Source organism: Hordeum vulgare, chromosome 4H (assembly GCF_904849725.1).
Source record: "Hordeum vulgare subsp. vulgare chromosome 4H, MorexV3_pseudomolecules_assembly, whole genome shotgun sequence".
In the NCBI taxonomy this organism is placed as follows: domain Eukaryota; kingdom Viridiplantae; phylum Streptophyta; class Magnoliopsida; order Poales; family Poaceae; genus Hordeum; species Hordeum vulgare.
In genome coordinates, this window is record NC_058521.1 from 147883960 (window position 1) to 147898564 (window position 14605).

Consider the following 14605-nt stretch of genomic DNA (forward strand, 5'->3'; position numbering starts at 1 on the left):
TGGCTTGTATATTCCAATGACGGGCTTCCTCAAATGCTCGTGGTCTTCATGAGAAAGAAAGTTGGATGCACACCCACTTAGCTTCAGTTGAGCTTTCATACACTTATAGCTCTAGTGCATCTGTTGCATGGCAAGCCCTACTCATTGCATTGATATCTATTGATGGGCATCTCCATCGCCCATTTATACGCCTAGTTGATGCGAGACTTTCTTCTCCACGTTCACCCCTTTGAAACCTACCACCATATTTTATTCCAACTTCATGCTATATCCATGGTTCACACTCATATATTTAGTGAGTAATAAAAATATGAAGCGTGTTAAAGAGTACGATCCAATTGTCTCCCTTGACACTGTGGTGTTCAACATTTGTATTTATGTGGTGAAGATGGAGCCATGCTATACTTATATGATAAAACAGATAGGGGTGAACATTCTTTAAGGATCGTATAGTTTGAAACTTCCTGATTTTATTGCTTATGTTTATGGGTATTACTTTGTTAATGTTTATTAATTGATCGTTTGTCAATTATCATACCTGCAATAGATTACATGTTGGGTAGTATGTCACATCAAAAAGAGTTATCATTTACCTACTCGAGGACGAGCATGAATTAAGCTTGAGGATGTTGATACATCTCCAACATATCTATAATTGTTAATTGTTCCATGCCATAATATTATCATTCTAGGATGCTTTTTGTGTTTGTATACCAATTAATATTATTTTTGAGCACTAACCTATCAACCCAATGCCCAGTGTCACTACTTGTTTTGGGCATGTTTTTGGCTTTTCACGTTTACACTGCAAACGAAGTCCAATTGCCCCAAAACTTTTTTATGATTTTATTGGACCAAAAGAAGACCTGGAAGCTTTGGACGGAAATCGAAGGCCACACGAGGGAGCCACCACACAACACGGCACGCCCAGGGGGTAGTCGTGCCCTCATGTGTGGTGGGCCCGCCTGGTGTCTCCATGCGTCCCTCTTCGTTCTATAAATCCTCAAATATTCCAAATACCCTAGGGAGCAACCCAAAACCAAGTTTGCGCCTCCGCAAGTCTATGTTCCATCGTGTGCCCATCTGGAGCCCTTTTCCGGTGCCCTACCGGAGGGGGGATCAATCATGGAGGACCTCTACATTAACCTTGCTGCTCCCATGGTGATGTGTGAGTAGTTTAGCATAGACCTATGATACGTCTCCAACATTCTCTAATTTTTTTATTGTTCCATGCTTATATATTATTATTCTAGTATGCTTTTGGGGTACTTATTTACAATTTCATATTATTTTTAGCACTAACCTATTGACCTAGTGCCTAGTGTGAGTTGTTATTTTCTGGGTGTTTTCCACTTTGAAGGTTTTCCATACCAAATGAGGTCCAATTGCCGTGAAACTTTTTGGTGATTTTTTTGACAAAGAAGACCAACGAGCATCGTAAGAAGGTTGGAGGCCTCATGAGGGGCCCACAAGCTAACAGGGTGCGGCCTGGGGGTGCACTGATAGCTTGTACATCCCTCGTGGCCCTCCCAACTCCGTTATTTGGCTTATAAATTCTCATCTACCCTCAAAACACCAGAGGGAGTCCTAAAACACTTTTACACCCGGTGCAAGTCTCTTTTCCGATGGGAGGCCATCTGGAGCTCCATTTTGGCACCCTGCCGAAGGGGGGTCGATCACGAAGGGCCTCTTCATCAACCTTGTTGCCCTCATGATGATATGTGAGTAGTTCAGCACAAACCTAAGGGTCCCTAGTGAGTACCTAGATGACAATCTCTCTCTTTGATCTTCAATACAATGATCATCGCATCTTTGCTTTGATCCATATGATGTAATTCCTTTTGTGTGGTGCATTTGCTGGGATCCGATTAATTGTGGGTTTATGTTCAGTTTATTCATGATAAATAATTGATCACCTCTGAATACTTTTATGATTCTTATGTGCATGATTATGATAGCTTCATAATTCTCTCCTATCTATTCAAATAGTTTGGCCAACTAGATCAATATTTCTTCGGTGAGAGAGGTGCGTTGTGCTAGGTTCAACCTGGCAAATTTCTATATCCCAGTAATAGAAGGGGACAAGATGCGTATTTTTGTTGCTTCAACTAAGGATAAAACGATGGGGTTTTTTCATATTGCTTGTGTTTACTTTGTCTACATCATGTCATTGTTCTCCATGCATTACTTTGTTTTACTTAATACTCTAGATGCATGCTAGATAGCAGTCGATGAGTGGAGTAATATTAATAGGTGCATGCAGGAGTTGGCCTATTTGTTTATGGATGTGGTGCCTATATACAGATGATCACTGTTGTGAATATCGCATAACTATCTTCTTTTCTGTCAATTGTCCAACAGTAATTTGTTTACCCACTGTATGCTATTCTTCCATGAGAGATGCCATTAGGGAAAGGTATGGCCCTAGGTCTATTCACAACATACTGATAAAACCTTCAATACCTTCCTGCCATTTAATTGTTTTTATTTTATCTTGCTATCTATAATTATCTACACACCTCACTTGCTTGCAAATAACAAGACACGACGATTAAGAACCCTCTTGCCCGCGTTGGGTGCAAGTTGTTTGTTTTTTTGTGCAGCCGCTGAAGACATTTGTGGTTGATATTCCTGTTGGTTTGATAAACCTTGGTTTCATAACTGAGGGAAATACTTACCCACTTCATGATGCGATAACCCGTTCCTCTTCACGAAAACCCCAACATAGGTCACGAGGATCAGGAAGGATTTCTAGCACCATTGTCGGGGAATATCATCACCAACTACCAAGCAAGTGTTGGGGAACGTTGCATGGGAAACAAAAAAATTCCTACGCACACGCAATACCTATCCATGGTGATGATCATCTACGAGAGGGGAGAGTGTATCTACATACCCTTTTAGATCACTAAGTGGAAGCATATATAACGCGGTTGATGTAGTGGAACATTTCCGTGATCCAAATCGCAGCCCATCCCGTGATCTCATCACGATCCATCCCGCGATCCATCACAATCCATCCCGATGTAGTGCCGAACGGACGGCACCTCCGCGTTCAGCACACGTACAGATCGATGAAGATCACCTCCTTCTTGATCCAACAAGAGGGGCACAGAGGTAGATGAGTTCTCCAGCACAACGTCGTGGTGGTGGTGGTAAACTAATCTAGCAGGGCTTCGCGAAGCTCTGCAGAACTAATCTAGAGGAGAAAACGATCTGAAGAGAGAGGGCAGTCGTGGCTTATTAGGGTTGGGGCTGCCCTCAAAATCCTCTAGTATGTATAGGAGCGATGGAGGGGAGGAGGCAGACAGAAAAACCCCTAAGGGTTCAGCCGAAGTGGAGAAGAGGTGGAGGAGTCCACCTCCAATCCTACTCCTAATAGGATTCCATCGTGTCTCGTCCTTCCCTTTTTCCCTTGTTTCCCTTCTCTTGCTCCTTGGCCGGAATAGCCTTATTGGGTTGGCCGCACCAGCCCACTAAGGGTCGGTGCACCAACTTTAGGCCTATTAGGTTCTCGCCCGCATGGGTGGCCCCTCCCAATAAAACCCCGGAACCCATTCGTCACTCCCGGTACTTTACCAGTAATGCCCGAAAACTTTATGAAAGCCAAATGCAACTTTCCTATATATCAATCTTTACCTCCACACCACTCTAGAGCTCCTCATGACGTCCGGGATCTTTTAGTCACCAACATACGTAACTCAATAATATCGAAACGTCACCGAACCTTAAGTGTGCAGACCCTGCGGGTTCGAGAACTATGCAGACATGACCTGAGACATTATCCAATCAATAACCAATAGCGGGACCTGGATGTCCATATTGGTTCCTACATATTCTACGGAGATATTTATCGGTTGAACCTCAATGTCAAGGATTCAGTTAATCTCGTATGCTATTCCCTTTGTCCTTCGGTATGTTACTTGCCCGAGATTCGATCGTCGATATCTCTATACCTAGTTCAATCTCATTACTGGCAAGTCTCTTTACTCATTCCGTAATACAAGATCTCGCGACTAACTCCTTAGTCACATTACTTGCAAGGGTTAATGTGATGTTGTATTACCGAGTAGGCCCCGAGATACCTTTTCGCCATACGGAGTGACAAATCCTAGTCTTGATTCACGCCAACCCAACAAACACCTTTGGAGATACCTGTAGAGCACCTTTACAGTCACCCAGTTACGTTGCGACGTTTGATACACACAAGGTATTGCTCCGGTGCCCAGGAGTCCAGTGATCTCATGGTCACAGGAACAGATACATTGAAATGCAGAAAACAATAGCAATAAACTGACACAATCATATCCTACGTTCATAGTTTGGGTCTTGTCCATCACATCATTCTCCTAATGATGTGATCCCGTTATCAAACGACATCTCATGTCTATGGCTAGGAAACCTTGACCATCTTTGATCAACGATCTAGTCAACTAGAGGCTCACTAGGGACAGTGTGTTGTCTATGTATCCACACATGTATTTGTGTTTCCAATTGATACAATTCTAGCATGGATAATAAACGATTATCATGAACAAGGAAATATTATAATAACTAATTTATTATTTCCAACAGTAACTCCACATAAAATTTCATTCACTTATTCCTATTTTTATTTTTCTGGCATATTTAGTTTGTCTCGTAAAAAATACAAAATACAAAAATATTTATCTTTGCCTATTTAGCTTGTCACTAGATTGCATCTTTGCTCTCTAGTTTACTTGCCGAGCTATGTTGTCTTTATCTTTGTCTCACCAGAACATAAAGTAAAATGCAAAAATAAAGATAAATGGATCCTCATTCACTAGCTAATATTTTCAAAAGACCCGTTTATGTTGAAACAATTTCTAGTGAGAGTGCACTAGATTATCTTTCGGAGGACTTGCTTGAAAATCATGAATCTAAGAATTGTGAAATTTATAGACTGATTCAATATAGTTCCTTAAATGAAACGCATGATTGCTATATTGTTGAATTTTAATATACTCCGACATGTAATCAGTATACGAGAGTCAAATATAGTTATATAAATTGTCATGTTACTCACTTACCTCTCTTGGTATTCAAATTGTTAATGCTTCATTCTTCCTACTTGCTTATGCTAGACACCTCTTGTCTTGATAAATTGTTTGCTCATAAAATACCTATGCATATGAAGTATGTTAGACTTAAATGTTCTTGTCACGTATTTTATGATGCTCTCTTTATGATTCAATTCTTGTCTTTTATGTGAGCATCATTGAAATTTCAAGCTTATCTTAATGGCTATAAAGAAAGAGCTTGTTGGGAGACAACCCAATAGTTATCATTTATTTTTGTTAGTTTGCGATAACATGATTATTTCCTCTCTAATGAATGTATTTTTATGTTTTAATTAGTGTTTGTGCCAAGTAAAGCCTATGGGATGATTTGCATGATGACTAGAATTGATACGGTGCAAAAATAGAAACTTTGACGTCCATTGCAGAATTTGCCTAATTCTACTGGATGTTTTTTAAGATGATTTTTTACACAGTATTGATATAGAAATTCCTCAGGCTATCCTAACTTTTCATAATTTTCGGAGTTACAAAAGTATAGGTTCATTACATATTACTACAAACTGTGTTGTTTTAGTCATATTTTGTTTTTGCATGTGTAGTTTGCTTGTTTCAATGATGCTATGGATTGTATCAGAAGGTATAAGCCATGGAGGAGTTAAGTATAGTACCGTATGATAAAATAAAATAATAATAAATGTTTAATATCACCTAAAACTATTTTATATGTTGCTTATACTAACGGATCTCGTGAAGTTTTGTTGAGTTTTGTGTCATTGAAGTTTTCAGCTTTTGGGTATTATCCCGGTGGACAAAGGATTGTGGAGAAGCAAAAGCCTAACCTTGGGGATACCCAAGGCACCCAAAGGTAATATTCAAGGAAGACTCAAGCGTCTAAGCTTGGGGATTCCCCGAAAGGCATCCCCTCTTTTCGCTTCAATCCATCGGTATGTTACTTGGAGCTATATTTGTATTCGTCACATGATATGAGTTTTGCTTGAAGCGTCTTTGCTTTTGTTTGCTTTTACTTTGAGTTTACCACAATCATTGCTTGATGTACATAACTATTTGGGAGAGAGACCACATCATCACATTTTTTTAGAATACTCTATGTGCTTAACTTATATCTTTTCAGCTCAAACGTTGCTCTAGTACTTCACTTATATCTTTTTGAGCACGGTGGCGTGTAGATTTTATAGAAATAGTATGCTCTCATTATTCACTTATATTTGTTTGAGAGATTGACAAATAATTATGGTAATTTTCATGGGTCATAAGAGTAGATCAAAAGTAATGAGTATCTGATGAATGATGATAAAAACCATCATGTAGCACATATAGAGAAATTGTGGGTTAATGATATTGATGTGGTCATATGAAAACGGTGTGAGTGCATTATTATTATTAAGATAGGTGTTGATATTAAGAGATGTTAAACTTCCTTTTCAATTAAAAAATAAAAAGGCATGGTCATGATGTGTGAGAATTTCTATTCCTTGTTGAAATCCTTGTGTTGTTTTGAGTCGGAGTCGCGTGATGGTTAATTCCTACCAACCCTCTCCCTCGGGGCATGCGAGTAGTAATTTCATTTGTGATAAAACTAATAAAACTTTGCAATAACTATATGAGTTCTTCATGAATAATGTGACACCATATACATATGCACTCTCACCTCCTCATATTTGTTAGCCTCTTCTGTATCGTGCATCGCCCGTTCTCACCTTAAGGATCAATGCAACTTTCGCCGGTGCATCCAAACCCATTGACATGACATCCTCTGTTGAACATAAACATTTTTATATCTTCCTCAAAACACCCACCATACCTACCTATCATGGCATTTCCATAGCCATTCCGAGATATATTGCCATGCAAATGCTATCGTCACTTCACATGACTAGTTGGTTCATCCTTATAATGCTTCGCATGATCATATAGAGCTAACATAGTATTTGTGCAAAGCAACCGTTCATCATTTTTTTGATACATGTCATGCTAGATCTTTGCACATCCTGGTACACTGCTAGAGGTATTAATTCAGAGTCATATTGTCCTATCAGTTTTCATGATGAGTTGTACGTAACTAAAAGTGTGATGATCATCATTATTAGAGCATTGTACGAATGAATAAATAATTACGGGGGAGGCCAGAGAGAATGGACTTTACTACTATACTTTACCACACGTATGCCTCAAAGTGGCACCTTGTTCTTCATATAGTGAGTCTCATGTCATATCATTCATATGCTAGTGGGAATCACTTTTTTGTAAACTTGGCTTATATATTCCTATGACGGGATTCCTCAAATGCTCAAGGTATTCATGAGCAAGAAAGTTGGATGCACACCCCACTTAGCTTCATTGGAGCTTTCATACACTTATAGCTCTTTTGCATCGTTTGCATGGCAATCCCTACTACTCGCATCGAGATCTATTGATGGTCATCTCCATAGCTTGTTGGTATGCCAAGTTGATGTGAGACTATCTTCCCCACTTTTACCCCTTTGAAACCTACCACCATATTCTATTACACCTTTATGCTATGTCCAATGGTTCACCATCATGTATTGCGTGAACACGAGCAGGAATTAAGCTTGGGGATGCTCGATAAGTCTCCAACTTATCTATAATTTTTGATTGTTCCATGTTGATATATTATCATTCTAGTAAGCTTTTGGGGTATCTATACCATTTTATATTATTTATGAGCATTGACCTATTGACCCAGTGTTGAGTGTGAGTTTCTATTTTTATATGTTTTTCACTTTGCAGGTTTTCCATACCAAATGATGTCCAATTGCCCTAAAACTTTTTGGTGATTTTTTCTGGACCAAAAGAGGACCAACGAGCATCAGAAGAAGGTCGAAGGCCTCATGAGGGGCCCACAAGCTAACAAGGCGCGGCCTGGGGGCGCCCTGATAGCTTGTGCCTCCCTTGTGGTCCTCCTGGCTCTATTCTTTGGCTCAAAAATTCTCATCTACCCTAAAAACACCAAAGGGAGTCCCGAAACACTTTTTACGCTACCGCAACGCTCTGTTCCGATGGGAGGCCAGCTGGAGCTTCGTTTCGGCACCCTCCCAGAAGGGGTTCGATCACAGAGGGCCTCTTCATCAGCCTTGTTGCCCTCGCGATGATGTGTGAGTAGTTCACCACATACCTACAGGTCCCTAGTCAGTACCTAGATGGGAATGTCTCTCTCTATGATCTTCAATACAATGATCATCGCATCTTCGCTTTGATCCATATGATGTAATTCCTTTTGTGGGGTGCGTTTATAGGGATCGATGAGTTGCGGGTTTATGTTCAGATTATTCATGATAAATATTTGAGTCGGCTCTGAATACTTATCTCATTCTTATGTGCATGATTATGATAGCTTCGTAATTCTGTTTGATCTATTGAAATAGTTTGGCCAACTAGATCGATATTTCTTTGGTGAGAGAGGTGTGTTGTGGTAGGTTCAACCTTCCGAATTTCTATATCCCAGTGACAAAAGGGGACAAGATGCGTCTTTGTGTTGCTTCTACTAAGGATAAAAAAGATGGGGTTCATGCATATTGCTTGAGTTTACTTTGTCTACATCATGTCATTATTCTCAATGCATTACTTTGTTTTACTTAATACTCTAGATGCGTGCTGGATAGCGGTCGATGAGTCGAGTAATAGTAATAGGTGTAGGCAGGAGTCAACCTATTTTTTTATGGGCGTGATGCCTATATACGCATGATCATTGTCGTGAATATTGCATAACTATCCGCTTTTTTGTCAATTGCCCAACAGTAATTTGTTTACCCATTGTATGCTATTTTTTCATGAGAGATGGCATTAGGGAAAGCTATGGCCCCTGGGTCTATTCACAATATATTGATAAAACCTTCAATACCTTGTTGCAAATATTTTTTTTACTTTTATCTTGCTATCTGCAATTATCTACACACTTCACTTGCTTGTGAATAACAAGACAATAGGATTAACAACCCTCTTGCCCGCGTTGGGTGCAAGTTGTTTGTTCTTTTGTGTGCAGCCGCTGAAACCGGTTGTGCTTGATATTCCTATTGGTTCAATAAACCTTGGTTTCATAACTGAGAGAAACACTTACACAATTTGTGCTACAATAACCCGTTCCTCTTCATGGAGAACCCAACGCAGATCACGAGTATCGATCTACAGGTCCGCAGTTAGTACCTAAATGGCTATCTCTCTCTCTCTTTGTTGATCTTCAATAGAATGAACATCGCGTCTTCTCTTTGATCTATCCGATGTAATCCTTTTATGTGTTGTTTTTGTTGGAATCCGATGAATTGTGGGTTTATGTTCAGATTATTCATGATAAATATTTGAGTCTTCTCTGAATTCTAATTATGATTCTTATTTGCATGATTGTCAGAGCTTCGTAAATCCCTCCGATCTATTGAAATAGTTTGGCCAACTAGATTGATATTTCTTCAGTGAGAGGGGTGCATAGTAATGGGTTCAATCTGAAGGGTTTCTATATCCAAGTGACAGAAGGGGATAAGATACGTCTTTGTATTGTTGCCACGAAGAATAAAACAATTTGCTTAATTCGTATTGATTGAGTTATGTTTGTCTACATCATGTCATTGTTCTCCAACCATTACTCTATTTTCCTTAATACTCTAGATGCATACTCGATAACGGTCGATGGGTGGAGTAATAGTAATAGGTGCAGGCAGGAGTCGGCCTATTTTCTTATGGACGTGATGCCTATATACACATGATTATTTTCATGAATATCACATAACTATGCGCTTTTCTATCAATTGCCCAACAGTAAATTGTTTACCCACCGTATACCTACTACATGACAGATGCCATTAGGGAAAACTACGGCCCCTGGGTCTATTCACTTATAAGTTTTACAAACGCTACAATTACCTTGATGCCTTTATTTACTTTGCAATTATCAACTTTCATCTACATACTTTACTTGCTTGCAAATAACGAGTCCAAGGGGATTGACAACCTTCTTGCCCGCGTTACGTGCAAGTGTTTGCTTCTTTGTGTGCAGTCGCTGAAGACATGACCTGGTTGTTCCTCCTATTGGTTCGATAAACCTTGGTTCTCTACTGAGGGAAATACTTACATATAATGTGTTGCATCACCCATTCATGGAAAAACCAACGCAGATCACAAGCATTAGTGTCGGCCTGGCCCTCCTCCAAGGTAGGGGCGGCGGCCTAGGGGGTGCCTTGTCCCCCAAGGCAATGGGGATTCCCCTCCCACCCTTGGCGCATGAGCCTTGGAGAGATAATGGTGCCTAACCCACCATGGGCTCGTGCGCCCCCTCCTCAGCCCATATGCCCCCCGGGGTAGGTTGGAACCTCCCGATGGACCCTTGGTGACCCCTCAACACTCCGGATACATTATCAAAAAAACCTGGAACTTTCCAGAACTCGAATATCGCTTTCCCATATATAATTTTTTACCTCCTGACCATTCTGAAGCTCCTCATGATATCCGGGATCTCATCCAGGACCCAAAATAACATTTGATCACCAACGTACATATAGGAATACTACTCTAGCATCATCGAACGTTAAGCGTACGGACCTTACGGGTTCGAGAATCATGTAGACATGACTGATAAACCTCTCTGATCAATAACCGAAAGTGGGACCTGGATGCACATATTGGTTCCTACATATTCCACGAAGATCTTCATCGATTGAACCATGATGTCAATGATTCATTCAATCCTGTGTGCAGTTCCCTTTGTCCATCAGTATGTTACTTGCCCGAGATTTGATCGTTGGTATCTCCATACCTAGTTCAATATCGTTACTAGTAAGTCTCTTTAATATTTTCTTAATAAAAGATCCCATTACTAACCCTTTAGTCACATTGCTTGCAAGCTTCTTGTGATGGTGTATTATCGAGAGGGCCCACAGATACCTCTCCATCATACGGAGTGACAAATCCGAGTCTCAATTCACTCCAACCCAACAAACACCCTCACAGATACATGTAGAGATCATTTATTATGACCTAGTTATATATGATGTAACGTTTGATAGCACACAAGGTATTTCTCCGGTGTTAGGGAGTTGCATGATCTCGTGGTCTTAGGAACAGAAACTTGACATGAATAAATATGTAGCAACAAACTAAGTGATACGAGCATTTGCTAAGTTCATGGTTGGGTCTTCTCCATCACATCATTCTTGTAATGATGTTATCCCTTTATCAAATGACAACTCATGTCTATGGTGGGGAAACCTTAACCATCTTTGATCAACGAGCTAGTCTAGTAGAAGATCACTAGGGACATGGTGTTGCTTATATATCCGCACATGTATTTATGTTTCCGGTCAATACAATTCTAGTACAGATAATAAATGTTTATCATGAACAGGGAAATATGACAATAACCAATTTATTATTGCCTCTAGGGCATTTTTCCAATAGTCTCCCACTTGCACTAGAGTCAATAATCTAGTTCACATCGCCATGTGATTAACACCCAATGAGTTATGGGGTTTGAACATGTTTTGCTTGTGAGAGAGGTTTTAGTCAACGGGTCTAAAACATTCATATGCATGTGTACTTTGAAAAACTATATGTCATAATGTTGATGATGCTACCATGCTCCACTTGGAGCTATCCCAAATGACTGCTCCACTATACGTATCTGGTTTTCTAGTGAGAGTCGTTTGGATCAAGTCAAAGCTTGCATCGGTGTAACCCTTTACGACGAACTCGTCATCACCTCCATAACCGGGAACCATTTCTTTAGACCTCTTTAGGTACCTAAGGATTATTTTGATATTTGTCTAGTGATCCACTCCTAGATCACTCTTGTGCCCCCTTGTCAGACTCATGGCAAAGAACACATCAGGTGTGGTAAACAACATGGCATATAGTATAGAGCCTCTAGTTGAGGCATAGGGGACGACTTGTGTCCTTACTATCTCTTCTACCCTAGTTTAGCTCTGAGTCTGACTTAACTTCACACCTTATAATATAGGCGAGAACTCCTTATTTGATTGATCCATTTTGAACTCCTTCAAAAACATGTCAAGGTATGTGACGTGTGAAAGTCTTATTAGGTGTCTTCATCTATCTCTATAGATCTTAATGCCCACTATGTAAGTAGCTTTACCCAGGTCTTACTTTGAAAAACTACTTTCAAATAACACTTTATGCTTTCTAAAAATTCTACATCATTTCCAATCAACAATATGTCATTCACATATACTTATTAGAAATGTTATAGAGCTCCCACTCACTTTCTTGTAAATACAAGGTTCTTCATAAACTTAGTATAAACCCAAAAGGTTTGATCATCTCATCAAAGCGTATATTCCAACTCTGAGATGCTTGCGCAAGTCCATAAAAGGATCGTTGAAGCTTGCATATCTCATACAACCTTTTCTTTATGGAAACAGTTAAGGAAACATTCTTTTGACATCCATGTGCCAAATTTCATAACCGAAAACTTCAACAATTACTAACATAATCCCAATAGACTTTAGCATCGCTACGGGTGAGAAAGTCCCATCGTAGTCAACTCCTTGAACTTGTCAGAAACATCTTTGTGATAAGTGGAGATTTACAAATGGTGACATTCCCATTAGTGTCAGTCGTCTTAAAAATCCATTTGTTCTCAAACATGGACCATATCTCGGATTTCATGGCCTCTAGCTATTTTTCAAAATCTGGGCCCATCATTGCTTGCTCATAGTTCATAAGATCATCATTTTCTAACAACATGACTTGAAAGACAAGATTATCGTACCACTCTCGGAAGTATGTGTCCTTGTCGACCTACGAGACTCGGTAGTAACTTGGTCCTAAGTTTCACCATCATCGTCATTAGCTTCCTTTTCAATAGGTGTACGCATTACAGGGACACCTTTCTATGTTGTGCTACTTTACAATTCAAGTGAAGGTTCAATAACCTCATAAGTTCTACCTTCACTCACTTCTTTTGAGAGAAACTCCTTCTCTAGAAAAGATCCATTCTTGACAACAAAGACTCCCCTTAGGACCTGTAATAGAAGGTATACTCAATTGTTGCTTTAGGGTATCTTATGAAGATGCAATTTTCTGCTTCAGGTTCGAGCTTATTAGGCATAAGTGTCGCATCCCCAAACTCTAAGAAATGACAACTAAGGTTTCTTGCCAAACGTTGTCATCTAAACAGATTTAGGTGGTGCCCTGTTTAAAGTGAATGTAGTTGTCTCTAATGCATAACCCCAAAATGATAGTGGGAAATTGATAATAGACATCAATGAATGCACCATGTCCAAGAGAGTATGGCTACGACGTTCAGACGCATCATTACACTTTGGTGTTCCAAGTGGCATGAGTTGTGAAACAATTCTCACATTGTCTTAAATGCATACCAACTCGTAACTCAGATACTCATCTCCATGATCATATCATAGCCATTTTATCTTCTTGTCACGATGATCTTCAACTTCACTCTGAATTTGCTTGAACTTTTCAAAATTTGAGATGTGTGTTTCATCAAGTAAATATACCCGTTTCTACTCAAATCATGTGTGAAGGTGAGAAAATAATGATATCCACCACATGCTTCAACACTTGTTGGACTGCATACATCAGTATGTAATATTTCCAACAAGTCTCCCTGCACCATTTTACCAGAAAAATGGGGTCTTAGTCATCTTGGCCACCAGGCATGGTTTGCATGTATCAAGCGATTCAAAATCGAGTGAGTCCAAGATCCATCAGCATGGAGTTTCTTCATGCGCTTTACACCGATATGACCTAAGCAGATGTGCCACAAGTATGTAGTACTATCATCATTAACTTTGCATCTTTTCGTGTCAATATTATGAACATGTGTATCAGTATGATCGAGATTCGATAAACCATTCACATTGGGAGCATGACAATAGAAGATATTATTCATAGAAATAGAACAACCATTATTCTCAAACTTATATAAATTACCGTCTCGCATTAAACACAATCCATATAATGTTCATGCTCAACGCAGGCACCAAATAACATTTATTTAGGTTTAAAAATGGTCCCGAAGGTAGAGGGAGTGTGTCCATGGTGATCACATCAACCTTGGAGACACTTCCAACAAGCATCGTCACCTCGTCCTTAGCTAGTCTCTATCTATTCTGCACCTCTTGTTTCGAGTTACTAATATTAGCAACTAAACTGGTATCAAATACCCAGGGGCTAGTACGACAACTAGTAATCTACACATCGATAACATGTATATCAAATATACTTTTATTGATATTTCTAGCCTTCTTATCTGCCAAGTATTTCGGGCAGTTTCGCTTCCAGTGACCATTCCCCTCACATTAGAAGCTCTCAGTCTCGGATTTTGGGTCCAACCTTGGCTTTCTTCACTGGAGCACGTGTCCTTAAGCATCGCGAATAGCTCTGGGATCATCACCTCCATCTCTTGCATGTTATAGCTCATCAAAAAGCTCTAGTAGCTTGGTGGTAGTGACTGGAAAGCTTTGTCAATCATTGTCTTATCTGGAATATTGACTCCCACTTGATTCAAGCCATTATAGCACCCAGACATTCTGAGCACATGCTCACAAACTAAGCTA